At 39.8% G+C, this 16,390-nt stretch overlaps 3 long non-coding RNA genes and 1 pseudogene across 3 annotated transcripts; 3 read left to right on the top strand and 1 right to left on the bottom strand.

Moving 5' to 3' along the window:
* The first annotated feature begins 325 nt into the window (after positions 1-325).
* Positions 326-1,207, top strand: LOC109202900 (uncharacterized). Its single transcript, XR_002062882.2, has 4 exons — positions 326-372; positions 480-554; positions 997-1,062; positions 1,170-1,207. It is a non-coding gene; the product is annotated as an uncharacterized LOC109202900 (long non-coding RNA).
* A 10,022-nt stretch (positions 1,208-11,229) lies between these two features.
* Positions 11,230-11,889, top strand: LOC112847321 (uncharacterized). The gene is made up of 4 exons (XR_003220804.1): positions 11,230-11,341; positions 11,427-11,520; positions 11,636-11,715; positions 11,800-11,889. It is a non-coding gene; the product is annotated as an uncharacterized LOC112847321 (long non-coding RNA).
* A 112-nt stretch (positions 11,890-12,001) lies between these two features.
* On the top strand, positions 12,002-12,519 carry LOC112847341 (uncharacterized). The gene is made up of 3 exons (XR_003220842.1): positions 12,002-12,082; positions 12,245-12,344; positions 12,433-12,519. It is a non-coding gene; the product is annotated as an uncharacterized LOC112847341 (long non-coding RNA).
* A 1,386-nt stretch (positions 12,520-13,905) lies between these two features.
* On the bottom strand, positions 13,906-15,681 carry LOC102079660 (craniofacial development protein 2-like; annotated as a pseudogene).
* Between the last annotated feature and the right edge of the window lie 709 nt (positions 15,682-16,390).

Genomic DNA, 16,390 nt, shown 5'->3' with positions numbered 1-16,390 from the left:
TAAGCTGAACGTGGCCACTGTACGAACAAAAAATGACATAATGAAACAAAAAATGACATAATGAAACATGACATGGCATACTGGGATTTTTAATTTTGATTTATTACTTATATTTTTACTTCCAATGGCAAACTATAGAGAAATGATAGCCTGCAACATCTGGAGGATATATCAAGGGAGCTGGATCGCATGCAGAAAATAATCACCACTCAGGTAAAGATTGCACTTAGTGAGTTTTCACAAAAAAATGACACAATGAAACATTACATGACATACTGGGATTTTTTTTTCTTTTTTTAATAACAGACTGACAAACTGTTGATGCTGGAAAATAGGATGGACGAGCTGGCACGTATGCTGAATGTGGCCATTGTAAGAGCCAAAAATGACATAATGAAACATGACATGACATACCGGGATTTTAAACTTTGATTTATTTACTTTTATTGTTACTTTTTTGGCCCAATGACAAACTACAGAGAAATGATAGCCTGCAACATCTGGAGAATATATCAAGGGAGCTGGATCGCATGCAAAAAACGTTCATAGCTCAGGTAAAGATTGCACGCAGTCCAATGAGTTTTCACAAAAAAATGACACAATGAAACATTACATAACATACTAGGATTTTTTTTTCTTTTTTAATAACAGACTGACAAACTGTTGAGGCTGGAGAATAGGATGGACGAGCTGACACGTACACTGAATGTGGCCATTGTAAGAGCCAAAAATGACATAATGAAACATTACATGACATACCGGGATTTTAAACTTTGATTTATTTATTTTTATGTTTACTTTTTTGCCCCAATGACAAACTACAGAAAGCTGACAGCCTGCAACATCTGGAGAATATCTCAAGGGTGCTGGATCGCATGCAGAAAACGATCATAGCTCAGGTAAAGATTGCACTCAGTCCAATGAGTTTTCACAAAAAAATGACACAATGAAACATTACATAACATACTAGGATTTTTTTTTCTTTTTTAATAACAGACTGACAAACTGTCGAGGCTGGAGAATAGGATGGACGAGCTGACACGTACACTGAATGTGGCCATTGTAAGAGCCAAAAATGACATAATCAAACATGACATGACATACCGGGATTTTAAACTTTGATTTATTTACTTTTATGTTTACTTTTTTGCCCCAATGACAAACTACAGAAAAATGATAGTCTGCAACATCTGGAGAATATATCAAGGCAGATGGATCGTATGCTGGAAATGGTCAAAGCTCAGGTAAAGATTGCACTTAGTCTATGAATTTTCACAAAAAAATGACATAATGAAACATGAAATGACATACTTGGATTTTTTTTTCTTTTTTTCATAACAGACTGAAAAACTATGGATGCTGGAGAATAGGATAAATGTAACCACTGTGAGAGCCAAAATTGGCATAATTAAACTTGACATGGCATACTGGGATTTTAAACTTTTATTTATTTACTTTTATTTTTACTTTTTTGCCCCAATGACAAACTATAGAGAAATGACAGCCTGCAACATCTGGAGGATATATCAAGGGAGCTGGATCATAGGCTGCACATGGTCAGTGTGGAGGTAAATATTCCACTTCATATTTCTTGATGCAGTTACGGAAATCCCAAAAAGTTGATTTCCCGAGAGAACAACTCTGAATTGAGGATCTTACAATGCTGTGATTGCAGCCATTCCCCAACTCTCTGTGAATGGTAATCATGGACATTTTCTGAATAGTTTTTTCATGAAAAATGGCATGAATCATTGCAGGACATATTTGGACATATATTTTTTGTTTGTTTGTTTTATAACAGAATGGAAAACTAAAGAGAGAGATGTACTTCCTGAAATCATGTTTGAAGGAGCAATGCAAAGAAGGTGACTCATGTTCTTTCTGTGAGAGCTATCATCTATCATATATCGCTATCAGTTTTTCTTTTCATTTCTTTCAACAGTCAAATGTTCGGACACACCTTCTCATTTAATGGTTTTTCTTTGTTTTCATGATTATTTACATTGTAGTTTCTCACTGGAGGCATCAGAACTATGAATGAACACATACGGAATTATGTAGTAAACAAAAAAGTGTGAAATAACTCAAAACATGTTTTATATTTTAGATTCTTAAAAATAGCCACCAGTTTTTTTGATTACTGCTTCGCACACTCTTGGCATTCTCCCGATGAGCTTCATCAGGTAGTCACCTGAAATGGTTTCCCAACAGTATTGAAGGTGTTCCTAGAGATGCTGAGCGTTTGTTGGCCCTTTTGACTTCCATCCAGCTCATCCCAAACCATCTCGACTGGTTTTAAGTTAGGCAACTGTGGACTCCAGGCCATCTGGCGGAGCACTCCATCACTCTCCTTCTTGGTCAAATAGCCATCAGACAGCCTGGAGGTGTGTTTGAGGTCATTGTCCTGTTGAAAGATAAATGATGGTCCAACTAAACGCAAACTGGATGGGATGGCATGTTGCTGCAGGATGCTGTGGTAGCCATGTTGATTTCATTGTGCCTTCAGTGTTGAATAATTCCCCAACAGTGTCACCAGCAAAGCACCCCCACATCATCACACCTCGTCCTCCATGCTTCACGATGGGAACCATGCATGTAGAGACCATCCCTTCACTTTTTCTGTGTCCCACAAAGACACGGCAGGTGGAACCAAAGATCTCAAATTTGGGCTCATCAGAACAAAGCACAGATTTCCACTGGTCTAACGTCCATTCCTTGTCTCCAAAAGTGGATTCTGTGGGAGAAACGTTTCATCACTCATCCAAGTGACTTCTTCAGTCTCAGCTGACTGCAGGTTTCCCCAATCTTATAAACAGTACATTTGGGGATTGGGGAGATGAGCAGAATCAACTTTTGGAGATTTACTTACCTGGATGATTGAGAATGCATCAAGACGTCCATTCCTTGTGTTTCTTCAAACAAATCTCTTCTGCTTGCTGCTTTTCCTTAGTAATTGTTTCTTAGCAGCTATTAGACCATAAAGGTCTGAAGTCATCTCTATTTTCTGAGGCAGCTGAGGTCCTTCAACATCTGTCGTACAATGCTCAGGATTTTCTGAGTTTGTTGTGGCCAGTGCTATCCTCTATGCTTTTCCATGCTGGGGCAGCAGGTTGAGGGTTGCAGATGCCAACAGACTAAATAAACTGATCTGCAAGGTCAGTAATGTTGTGAGGATGGAGCTGGACTCCCTTAAGGTGGTGTCTGAGAGGCGGATGTTAGCCAAGATAAAGACAGTGCTGGATAATACCACCCACTCCATGATGTGCTGGCTAGTCACAGGAGCACGTTCAGTGAGAGACTGAGATTACCAAAAAGCACCACTGAACGACACAGGAAATCAATCCTGCCCGTGGCCATCTCCCTACACAAATCCTCCATCTAATACACAGTAAACACTGCATTAGTTACACCCTTTTTGCACACACTCTTTTCTACTCTGTAATATTCTTGTCAATATTCTTGATATTTATTTATAATCACCTATGTTAGTTCTTGATATTTATAATTGAGTGATGTGTATATATTAGTGCTTTTTCTTAAATTTGTAAAATCTGTAACATCACAGACAACACACATATGTGGGGCCCAAATAGGGAGTAGCAGGGCTAATATTTGGGGCCTACTTGGGAAACCCAACTGGGGTCCAGCTAATTTTTTCCTCAGTTTCCATGGTGGCCCAAAGTGTGTTTCCCCAGATGGGTTTATGCTGGGCCCTGGATAAGCCCCAAATCAGGCCCAGTCAAAAAAAATATGTGGGACCCAGTTGGGTAGAAGCAGGTCTGATATTTGGGGCCCACTTGGGTTACCCACCTGGGACCCAGCTACTTTTGTCCTCAGTTTCCATTATGGCCCCAAATGTGTTTTCCCAGATGGGTTAATGAAGGCCAAAAATATTATATTGTTTAAATTGTTTAGGCTATTACTGTTACTGTCTTGGAGCAACTGTAACCCACATACTTTCCTTAGGGATTAATAAAGCATTCTGTTTCTGATTCACGCAGTCTCCTCTGAACAGTTGATGTAGAGATGTGTCTGCTACTGGAACTCTGTGTGGCATTTATCTGGGCTCTAATCTGAAGTGCTGTTAACTTGGGATTTCTGAGGCTGTTAACTCAGTGAATTTATCCTCAGCAGCAGAGGTGACTCTTGATTTTCAGTTCCTGGGGCGGTCCTCATGTGAGCCAGTTTTGCCGTAGTGCTTGATGGTTTTTGCGACTGCAGTTGGGGACAGATTCAAAGTTTTAGCTATTTTCCCGATTGGAATTACTTTAGAACTGAAGGTCAATCAAAGTAGTTCATTAAAGTAATGATGGACTATCATTTCTCTTAACTGATTGGTTCTTGCCATAATATGAGTTCTAACAGTTGTCAAATAGGGATGTCAGCTTGTGTACCAACCTGACTTCTGCACAACACAACTAATGGTCCCGACCCCATTAAGAGGGCAAGAAATTCCTCAAATGAACCCTGACAAGGCACAACTGTGAAGTGAAACCATTTCAGGTGACTACATCATGAAGCTCACTGAGAGAAGGCCAAGGGTTTGCAGCGCTGTCAACAAAGCAAAGGGTGGCTACTCTGAGGAATCTAAAATATAAAACACACAGTGGGATGCAAAAGTTTGGGAAACCTTGTTAATAGTCATTATTTTCCTGTATAAATCATTGGTTGTTACAATAAAAAATGTCAGTTAAATATATCATATAGGAGACACACAGTGTTGGGCAAGTTACTTTGAAAAAGTAATTCAATTATAGTTACTAGTTACTTCTTCAAAAAAGTAACTGAGTTAGTAACTGAGTTACAGTATTCTAAAAGTAATTAATTACTTGAAAAGTAACTATTGCGTTACTTTAAAAAAAACGTTTAACCCTCTGGGGTCCAGGGTATAATTGGCCATTTTTTTACTACTTTTGATTTTCCCTCCACATTTTACCTCTAAAAACTATTTGCTTTGCCTTGTTTGGTATCATTCTTTTTAGCACAACCTCACGTGTCTAAATTTACAGTTTTTTTCATTTTGACATACTGTATTAACACAATTGATCTAAAATCAGACAAAAAACATAAAATCAGAGTAGAAAAAGTTATATTTTTACTGTAACAACCATAAATATGTTTAATGAATCATATTTCATAACTTCAAATGCAAATATTAATTGTCAATTTTAAAATCCTATGCACAAGTTTTGCAAACAACAAAGTTATTTGCAGCCATTTACCTTGATTTTTTAAATAACCATTTCAAACCATTTACAGAACAATCAGCTGTTCTGCATTCAATAAGATGCCACACAAATTATTTGTGCCACTCCAAAAAAATAATTTCTGTTCACTATAAAGGAGAACATCACAGCCTGATACCTGCAAGTCTGACAGCAGCAGGTGTATCACTCCTGTTTCTACCTGGAGACAGCAGTCGCCTCATTGTTCTGACACACAACAGAAAACTATCCACAACACTACACACTAACTACACAAGACAACACATTAACTACACACCCCAAACACGCTAAACATCACAAATCTCTCACTTCTCAAAACTCGCTCTCTCTCTTTTTCTGCTCTCTCTCTCTCTCTCTCTCACTCCTAAAACTTCCCCCTGTTTTTTTAACGTGGCGAAACTATTGAGGAAAAAACGCCGCGTATATATTGTTTATCATGACTCTGGTTTACGTGGCCTATCAACACAATTTAAAACTGGTATATATCACCTTGTTGCTTCGTCTTTAAGTGGCCATGTGATTGGCTTACCACGACTACTTTATTCTTCCTCAGTCAAACAGCAACACTCATGCGATTGTTTTGCCTCCTTAGCTCCAGGTGTTGTGCTAGACAGTGATCGTGATTGCCCTCCGTGGGAGCGCGCAGCTGCTTAAAGCTGTAGCGTCCAGATTACTTAAAGCTACTTCTGTGCAACTGATATAAGATGCGGTAAGCTGAACACAGCTTCAACCGTCTGTTTGTTGAAAAATAGTAACGGACCGCGTTTCCTTGTTAGTAACTGTAACGGCGTTGTAACGATAGGAATAGTAATTAGTTAGATTACTCGTTACTGAAAAAAGTAACACCGTTAGTAACGCCGTTACTTGTAACGCCATTATTCCCATCACTGTAGGAGACACACACAGTGATATTTGAGAAATGAAATGAAGTTTATTGGATTTACAGAAAGTGTGCAATAATTGTTTAAACAAAATCAGGCAGGTGCATAAATTTGGCCACTGTTGTCATTTTATTGATTCCAAAACCTTTAGAAATAATTATTGGAACTCAAATTGGCTTGGTAAGCTCAGTGACTCCTGACATACATACACAGGTAAATCCAATAATGAGAAAGAGTATTTAAGGGGGTCAATTGTAAGTTTCCCTCCTCTTTTAATTTTCTCTGAAGAGTAGAAACATGGGGGTCTCAAAACAACTATCAAATGACTTGAAGACAAAGATTGTTCACCATCATGGTTCAGGGGAAGGATACAGAAAGCTGTCTCAGAGATTAAGCTGTCTGTTTCCAAGGTTAGGAAGATATTGAGAAAATGTAAGACCACAGGCTCAGTTCAAGTTAAGGCTCGAATGGCCATCTCAGTCCCCAGACCTGAATATTATTGAAAATCTGTGGTGTGAGTTAAAGAGAGCTATCCATGCTTGGAAGCCATCAAACCTGAATGAACTAGAGATGTTTTGTAAAGAGGAATGGTCCAAAATACCTTCAACCACAATCCAGACTGTCATTGGAACCTACAGGAAGCGTTTAGAGGCTGTAATTTCTGCAAAAGGCGGATCTACTAAATATTGATTTCATTTCTTTTTTTGTGGTGCCCAAATTTATGCACCTGCCTGATTTTGTTTAAACAATTATTGCACACTTTCTGTAAATCCAATAAACTTTGTTTCACTTCTTAAACATCACTGTGTGTGTCTCCTATATGATATATTTAACTGACATTTTTTATTGTAACAACCAACAATTTATACAGGAAAATAATGACTATTAACAAGGTTTCCCAAACTTTTGCATCCCACTGTATTTAGAGTTTTTGGGGGGGGGGGTTCTGCTCTGCATTTATCCATATATTTTGCTTCATATAATTGATGTCTTCAGTATGTATCTACAATGTAGAAAGTAGTCAAAATAAAGAAAAAACATTAAATGACAAGGTGTGTCTAAACCTTTGACTAGTAGTGTATAAAGCTTATGCGTAAGTTCAATAAGAAAGAAATATGATCTCAGATATGCCTGCTCCAAGGTGCTGCTGGCTAAATCTAAGCTTTATCACTCCTGCTTTCCCAGGAGTCATCACTTGTCTAGTCCAATCACCTTCTCCTGGTCTACTTCAGGCCAATTAGCGTTAATGCTGCATACTTTAAAGCTCACTGCACATCTGTCTTCTTCACTAAAGCTTTAAATGTGCGCACACAGCATTCGCTCATAATTTTTTTCTAAATTATCAGTCCAGTATAATGAGCATTTATTTAAAAGAAAAACATTTTTTTAAACCCCTCAACCTTTTCTATTAGTCTTTCAAGCAGTCACTAGCAATTATCAGCTTACTGATTGTTCACTAGCCAAACTCAGGCTTTTCACTCATCTTAACCAGAGTCATAAACTTTCTCCTCTCATATGAGGAATCAATTTATGCACCTTAGTTTCTGGGCACATTAGGCATTCTAACTAATCAAATTCTGCTCAAACATCCAGGCTCCCAATCCATTAAACATTAGGTGCCTTCCCCGCTTGGCCATCTAAATCTATTGTCAAGTCGTCCTGCCTTCTTCAGTTATGCACATTCGCTTACATTATTTATCCTGGATCTCTGTGAAACTTCCACTACTTTCTGTCATTTAGGCTTCTGCTTAGGAATGTTTGCCAAACCGGCACAATATTCTAAATGGTATGTCCTTTTCTATGTCTTTATTATAGACATTTATATTATTATTAATAATAATAATAAAGCGAGTCGTATAGTGCCAATCACATCAAAAGCAGAGGCGGATCTAGAAGGATGGCATGGGGTGGCATGTGCCGCAACTGCAATACAATTTGCTTCACTAAATGTGTCCCATAGCATTGAAAATTAAATACATCTTATTTTTTTTCTTAAATTTTATTGTATGAGCTAAAGTACCTAATTTCCTCCTCCCTGTTAACGATTTATATGACTGCAGTTATTTCCCTCTATCCATTACTTATCCCAGCTTACTGGAGTAGAAATTAATCCCAAAGACAGCATACAACAAAGGACATCGCTAATGAATACTGATTATAGTATACAGACCCTTGAGCAGTTCATAATCATGGGCTTATATAGGGTTTTGCACTCTTAATGCAAGGCAACAATTCAACAAGAATTAGCTTTTATTCCACCTTTGTGATGTTCAGCCGTGAGTTTACAAAACTCAAAATATATCAGAAAGTTATGTCATGAAATGGAAAATACTGTTACTGTTAGATTTGTATTGTGATTATCATTTATGCTTAGAAATATCTACTTATATATTCTTAGAGTTTTATAAGTAGGTGTAGATTGGTAGAGGTTTGATCCTTAATAGTCTGCAAGCTTTGTGTGCATTCAAGAGCTCTCTGACTTTCACACCCACATTTTAGGAGCATGGGAGAGGTCGTACCTTGTCTTATTGTTTTATGGTAGGATAAGTTTGTTTGAGTCTAAGTGCCTTTTGGTTAGATGGACGGCTCTGGGGAGTCTTCCTGGGGTCACAGTTTGACCCCCACACACAGATACACACATACTCACACACACACAAGGTATTCTTCGTTCACATGTATACCTATAAGATGTCATATGTTAATGAACCTATGCATATTCATGTAACCACAATAAAAGAGCAGTGTTACGGGGGAACGGACGAGAGCAACTGGGGTCAAGCGAAGGAACGGCGCCTGTCCAGTTCTCTCCCGTGCACGTGAAACATAAAGAATGTTGCCTACTCGGGTCTTGCTTGTTGTGTGATTACATTGCCTTCAACATTCCAGCGAATAGGTTCAAGCTACAAACCTATCAGTTACAATGAACATTTACATGATCTGTGCTACTGTATTTATTATGTCGATTGTTTTCATGAATAGTCCAGTAGTCCTTTGTAATGAATTACTGGACAGGGTTTGTCCAACCCAGAGAAGGCCCTGGGCAGACCCAGGACACGCTGGAGAGATTATATCTCTCGGCTGGCCTGAGAACTCCTTGGCGTTCCCCCAGACAAGCCGGAGGAGGTGGCCAGGGAGAGGGAGGTGTGGACTTCTCTGCTTGGGCTGCTGCTCCCGGGACCCAACCCCCTGATAAGCAGAAGATGCATGGATGGATGGATGTTTCAACCATTTCTTGTCATTCCACACTGTGAAGGTGCTGCGTGGAAACGCTGTGATTTTTCTTGCAGCCTTTTGCATGTACCATGGTGAGCTTGAGCTATGGTTGGCATTGAAGGTTTTCTCACATATTTTTTTTCCTTTCGGGTTGACGTGTACATCGCTATATGTGTGACACTTGGTGTTTTCAATATTTTCCCCGCAGCGCTTATCGTGACTTTACATACTGCAATGCCGTACCTTTTTTTAATTTAATAAAGGAGTTCTTTTAATTGCTTGTTTTTGGTACTACTGTTATGTGTCTATGTATGTGTATGTGTGTATTGGCATTAAACCTTATGAACTGACTGCATGTCTACGGCTCATCTCCTATTTAAAAAGTGCCTCCTACAGGTCCCACATGCTTGGCTTGCTGATAGCCTACTGTGCTGTAGGCAGCCTCACTAACTCCTTGTATACTCAGAGTAATGACCTCTCTAAAATGACTCTTGAAGACATTTGGAGTCATTAAAACAACTAAATGCTGAGATGACTTTGCTGTTTAATAACTGGTTGATCTGCTTGGTAGGGAATCTCCCAGAAAAAAATGACACCTTGTCCAGATTTCTTCGCTCTTTCTTCCACAGTAAATATCATATAGTGTTAATAGGCTTGTGTGACTTAATATGTGGAAGACACTTCTAGTTATGGTTAGAGTCCATAAAGTGTGTGTGTGTGTGTGTGTGTGTGTCAGCATTGCCTCCAGCAAATGATATATTCAAATAGACTTACTGAAGTTTTCACAGATGATGTGGACTAATGATTTTGTTTCCTCTCCATGGGATTGTCCTGGTCACAGTGTGTCCCCCTGATTCAAAACATACATGTGATGTGAGTATTTGATGTTCAGCCACAATAAACAGCAGACACAAATAGGTAATGAGTTTAAACAAGTCTTCTCGTCCCGTTTTTCAGTTCATTATTTCTCTCATTTTTGCATCTCTTGATTTGAACAGAAGGATAATAGGAAGTGCCCTCCCCAGCCGTGCCCTACGCACGACTGCACAGAGGAGAATGTGCCCGGCTGTCCCACACATACATGTGATGTGAGTGTTTGACTTTTAGGCACAATAAACAACCATCAATAATATTTAATGAGCTTAAAGGAAGTCTTCTGGTCCTGTTTTTCTGTTCACTCTTTCTCTAATTATTTTTTTCTCTGAATTTGAATAGGAGGTTAACAGGGAGTGCCCTCCTCAAGACTGCAAAGAGGGGAATATACCTGTACGCTGCACTGAGCAAACATTAAGTAAGGACAAAAACAAGTGTACTAAAAAAAAGTGTACTAAACAATACATATGAAACAAGCTTAAAAAAATAAAAACAAAAATAAAAACATTAAACATGTTTTATTTGACCACTTAAAATAATAATTCATTTTCTCCACACTCCATGATAACTCTGTCTGGACTATTTATTAGATCGCTTCTTCTTTCAGCTGCTTGCTTTAGGGATGACCACAGATCATCTCCCTCTATCTCACCCTACCCCTTGCATCTTCTTCTATCACACCAACCCTGTGTATTTTTCCCTTCACCGCATCCATGATTTTCATTGTATCACCATGGTACAAAATGTGTAAGCCTGCCCCTGGGATATATTCTGATCATTTTTATTGTTATCCAAAAATAATTTTGCTTTCTACTTTTTTCTTTAATTCACAAAAACTGACAGGACTCAACAAATATGAAAACAAATGGACCTTACTTGTGGTTGTTAGAAACTAACTCTGCACTGAGCAACTTTCTTGCAGAAAGGTTTGGGGTGGATGAAAACACGTTTTGATGTACAAATAGAATTGATTTGCTTTCTTCACTGTAAGATTTTGCACTAATCTTTTTATATCTTTATACCTAGAAGGACAGGAATAGTACAATAATGTGATGTGTGTTTACAGGTTGCACCCATTCTGGTGTAAGTTATAACAATGGAGACTCTTGGAGGTCGGCGGAGAGTCCTTGTGATATCTGCCAGTGTTTGGTGGGTTTGACAGCAACTACATCCTCAGGTTTTCATCTGGTCACTCACCTTCATCTCTAATAATGCTGTTCACTCTTCATCACAGGACGGTTATGTTCGCTGTGAGAGGGAGCAGTGTTATACTCCCTGTAGAAACCCTACTGCTCCTCCTCCAAATACCTGCTGTCCAGTCTGTGATGGTGGGCTTAATTACCTTGTGTAATAAGATTTGTTTATGTGCTAGACTGTAGAGACAGAATGTGTCTATTTATCAGAATCAGAATACGCTATTAATCCCTCATTTATTTTTTGTAGGCTGTGATGTGAATGGACGTGATATCCCTAATGGAGCTGTGATCCCTGTTGGAGACCCCTGTCAAGAGTGTAGATGTGAGGTGTGTCTATAAGTTACCATTAGATTTGATTTTGATATGTGTAAAACAATTGAGGATCTTTCTTTTTTGTTCTTTCTCTCAAAGAATGGAAATATGGTGTGTTCACGCGTTCGCTGTTCTGCTCCGTCTTGTCACAACCCAGTGTATCATGCTGGGGAGTGTTGTCCACGGTAACAAGCCTGCCTGATGCGGTCATCCATATCATATTTTAAGCCTGTACAGTTTCACTTTTTTTGTTTTAAAATATATTTAATCGATGTTTACATAAACCTGTAGATGCGAGTATTGTGAATATGAGTCTGAAGTGTATGGAAATGGAGAGAGGTTCACCTCAAAGAGAGACCCCTGCCTCCAATGCTGCTGCTCTGTGAGTTTAGTCTGACAAAGTTTTGGTTACATGATGTTCATGTGACCGAAAACATGTCTTTATCAGTGGGACTGTGATATTTGTGACAACTAGGTGTTATAATTACTGAAAATAAAAGAATGGGACATACACATTAAATTTCTTTCTGTCTCTGTCTGTTAGGCAGGTGAAGTGTCCTGTATAAACATGTCTGGATCATGTCCTACACCACACTGTACTCATCCAGCTAAACACAGAGGAGAGTGTTGTGCCACATGCAATAGTCAGTGTTAAGAAATATGCATTTAGTTCCCTCTAGATTTTAACTTTTACAGAAACAACCAATCAGCCATTTGTGTTTGTTTTTCCAGACTGTGAGTATGAACAAAGGGTGTATACTGATGGGGAAATGCTCAGGCTTCCTGGGAGTGGACCCTGCCTGCACTGCAGGTGTAAGGCAAGTGTATATACAATGTTTTGTATCTAGTGCAAAAAAATCAGGCGAAGTGTGTGTTTTATGGCTTTTCCCACATCAGGAGACATATTTCTCCTTTTGTTTCATGCTTTTTTTTTCCTTTTCTGGATTATAGCACAGTTTGACTTCACATTTTTCATTCCTGTTAATATCGTTTACAGTTCTTTTGGTGCTTCTCTGTTTTAGGGTGGAAATATAATTTGCAACAACGAGAAGTGCCCTCCTGTCCACTGCTCCAACCCGATTAATCATCCACATCTTTGTTGTCCAAGCTGCTAAAGAAATTTCTGACTCACACACACATTTACAATGCATGTGCTGCTTACAAGTGAGTGCCCTGTATGAAAACTTTCTGTTGCTATTATAGCATGTATATTGGATGAGGTGGAATATGAAGACATTTTTTTAATGCATCACCTTTTGTTTCCTGTGCAGTGAAGACAAATGTTGGTGTAAACTGAGCAGCGTGAATTTGGACTGTACACAGAATTGTAATTTTTGGATCCTCAGTTTTAACCAACCTACAGACCCCAGACTTGGAGGTTTTGGATTTTTGTGCCAGGATTTACTTCTTTATTTTTAATCATGTCTTTTTTCTTTTTTTTAAATTTTCCCCATGGATGTTTTAGGAAGACCGAGATTGGTGCAAGTATTCTTTCGGGGGGGGGGGGGTTTAAATACTAGCGTAACAGTTCTGGCCCAGGGATCAGCATGAGGCTATGTGGCAAATCCTAACAAGAAACCACAGGGGGATTACCCAGCGGAAAGACTGAAAGATGTTTTCAGGGTGAATGGGAATCAGAGCACTGCATCCTGTCAACACAGTGAGATCAGTTTATCAAAGCTTGGCACTAATTTGGCCATTAAGGCTGTGTGTTTGTTTTCTTTTTTTTCTTCTCCACAGACCTTAAGCATTTCTACAATTATAGCCTATTCTTTGTAATTATTTTATAGTACACTCCCAATCAAAAGTTTAAGACGACTTGAAAAAATCCTATTTTGCATGGTTGGATCTTAACAAGGTTCCAAGTAGAGCTTCAACATGCAACAAGAAGAAATGGGAGTGAGACAAAACATTTTTTTGAGCATGCAATTTATTGAAAACAACACTTAAATTGAAAAAGGCTGTTTCACAGCTGATCAAAAGTTTAGGACCACACCTCCAAAAAAACAAACAAACTGTAAACTCCCCCAAAACAGCAATCAAAGTTCCAAACATGGACTCAGTAATGAGTAGCTCCACCGTTATTGTTGATGCAAGCGTTTCTATGAGGTGAGTGGGAACATTTCTCCAAATGGTGAAGACAGCAGCAGGAAGGGCATCTACTGATTGGAACTGTTGTCCATTTTTGTAAACTTCCCTTGTCATTCATCCCCGAAGGTTCTCAATTGGATTTAGATCACGGAAACATGCAGGATGGTCCATACTACTACTACTGCCCGGTACTGACAGGAGTGTGATGCCCCTATAGTTGTTACACTTGCTAAGGTCACCCTTCTTGGGGAGCTTGATTAGATACACCTCTTTCCAGTCAGTCGGTATCTCCTCTTTTTCCCAGATCTTCTCAAAGAGTGGATGTAACAGCTCCACTGATGCTGCCAAATCTTCTTTCAGGGCCTCTGCTGGTATGTCGTCAGGTCCAGCAGCCTTTCCGTTTTTCATTAGAGTGATAGCCTTCCTGATATCTTCTCTGGTTGGCCTATCACATGGGTAGGTCTTCGTCAGCTGGATTGATGTCTGGTGGATTTAGTGGTTCTGGTCTGTTCAGCAGCTCCTCGAAGTGTTCACACCATCTTTTCATGTGTTACGCTAGTTCTGGGATGGCCTTTCCCTTCTTGTCCTTGATGGGTCGTTCTGGTTTGCTGTACTTCCAGGACAATTTCTTGGTTATGTCATGAAGCCGCTCCATGTTACCATTGTATGCTGCCTGTTCTGCTTCAGCTGCCAGTCCATCTATGTAGACATTCTTGTCATTTCTAATGCTCTTCTTCACTGGTCTGTCGGCTTCTGGGTATTCCGCTTGGGCTTTGGTTTCTTCTGCCCTAGTCCTTCTATATACTGCCGCCTTCTTCTGTTTCCTTTCTTCTATCTTGCCCAAGGTCTCGGCTGTGATCCATTGTTTATGATGGTGTTTCTTTATTCCGACCACTTCTTGACAGATTGTTCTCAGTGTCTTTTTTTATGGTCTGCCAGTTGGCCTGTATAACACTTTTCTCCTCTCCCTGGTGCAGCTCATTAAGCACCTTGATCTTGTTCTTCAACTGAGATCTAAACTCCTCCCTTGTGCCAGTGATCTTTAGTCGACTGATGTCACACTTCACTCTACGCTGTGTTATTTTTGTCTTCTTTAACTTCAGCTGCATGTTGGCTGCTTCAAGATGGTGGTCAGATGCCACATCTGCTCCTCTTCTAACCCTAACATCCTCAAGAGATCTTCTAAACTTCTTGCTAATGCAGACTGGTCATTCTGGTCACACCACAATACCCAGGTTCTTTTGTGGATCCGCTTGTGTGGGAAGATGCTATCTCCGATGACCAGGTTGTTGAACGCACACAAATCAACGAATCTGCGCCCATTATCATTCATCACTCCCAGTCCATGTATCCCCATGATTTGTTCATTTCCTGTGTTGTCAAACCCAATGTTGGCATTAAAATCTCCCATAAGGATAATTATGTCTCTGGCTCAGAACGTCTCTATAATTTTCTGCAGTTTGCTGTGGAACTCGTCCTTGTCTTCTTCACCAGAATCATTGGTTGGAGTGTAGCAATGGATGGCATTTAGCTTAACCTTCTTCTACTTGGTTCTGAAGGATGCTGTAATGATTCTGGGGCTGTGCGCCACATCCAATCAGTGCCTTCTGCACTTGCCTGGATAACAAAAATGACAACTCCCTGCATGTGGGGTGTGTCACTCTCTTCATGTCCGGAGTACAGCAATAGCTCTCCGGTCACCAGGCTTCTCTGTCCAGCTTATGTCCATCCAGTTTTGCTAGTGCCCAACAAGATCAGGTTGTTGTTTTCCATCTCAGCAGCTACCTGCTTCATCTTGCCTGTCTCATATATCGTCCTGACATTCCATGTGCCAATGTAGGTTCTCCTGGTCGAAAGAAGAATTGGTTTAGTGGCTTCCTTTAGTGTCATTCGTCCTGGAGCTGTCGGCAGTCCTCCATCTTCCAGAAAGTTAGTATCTGTTTTACTTTTTGTTGTTTCTGTAGCAGTTGAGATTATTTTCCGGGGTTAACTCCGCCATTGCCGGTCCCAAGCCCGGATGAAAAAGGAGGAGGGCTGGGCGTTAGCAGAGGAAGAGTGATGTAGAAGAGTGATGTTATTCTCCTGGTAGAAGTCCCTTGTCCTGGTGGCATTGTTTTTACTATAGCATTGTCCTGTTGAAAAACCCAGTTGTTACCACACAGATGGGGTCTCTCAGTCATGAGGGATGCTTTCTGCAACATCTGGGCATAGCCAGTGACTGTTTGACCCTGCACCTCCTGAAGCTCCATTGTTCCACTGAAGGAAAAAGCACCCCAGACTATTATGGCGCCCCCTCCACTGTGACGCGTACAAAACATCTCATGTGGGATCATGCCAGTAATGCTGGAAACCATCAGGACCATCAAGGTTACATTTTTTCTCATCAGAGAATAAAACTTTCTTCCACCTTTCAATGTCCCATGTTTAGTTCTCTGTTGCAAAGTCAGCACCAGTAAAGGCCTCAATTTGGGTCAAGAATCGTCCAGTGTCTTCATGGACAGCCAACTCGATCCTCCAGCTCAGTGCTGGTGAAATTCTTTGGGTCTTCCATTTGATTTTTTTGTTCCATAACCCTCAGGATCATTTACAAAATTCCAAA

Source organism: Oreochromis niloticus, linkage group LG7, assembly GCF_001858045.2.
Source record: "Oreochromis niloticus isolate F11D_XX linkage group LG7, O_niloticus_UMD_NMBU, whole genome shotgun sequence".
Taxonomy (NCBI): Eukaryota; Metazoa; Chordata; class Actinopteri; order Cichliformes; family Cichlidae; genus Oreochromis; species Oreochromis niloticus.
The sequence above is the reverse complement of the archived record's forward strand: the minus strand, read 5'-3'. Positions and strand labels throughout refer to the sequence as shown.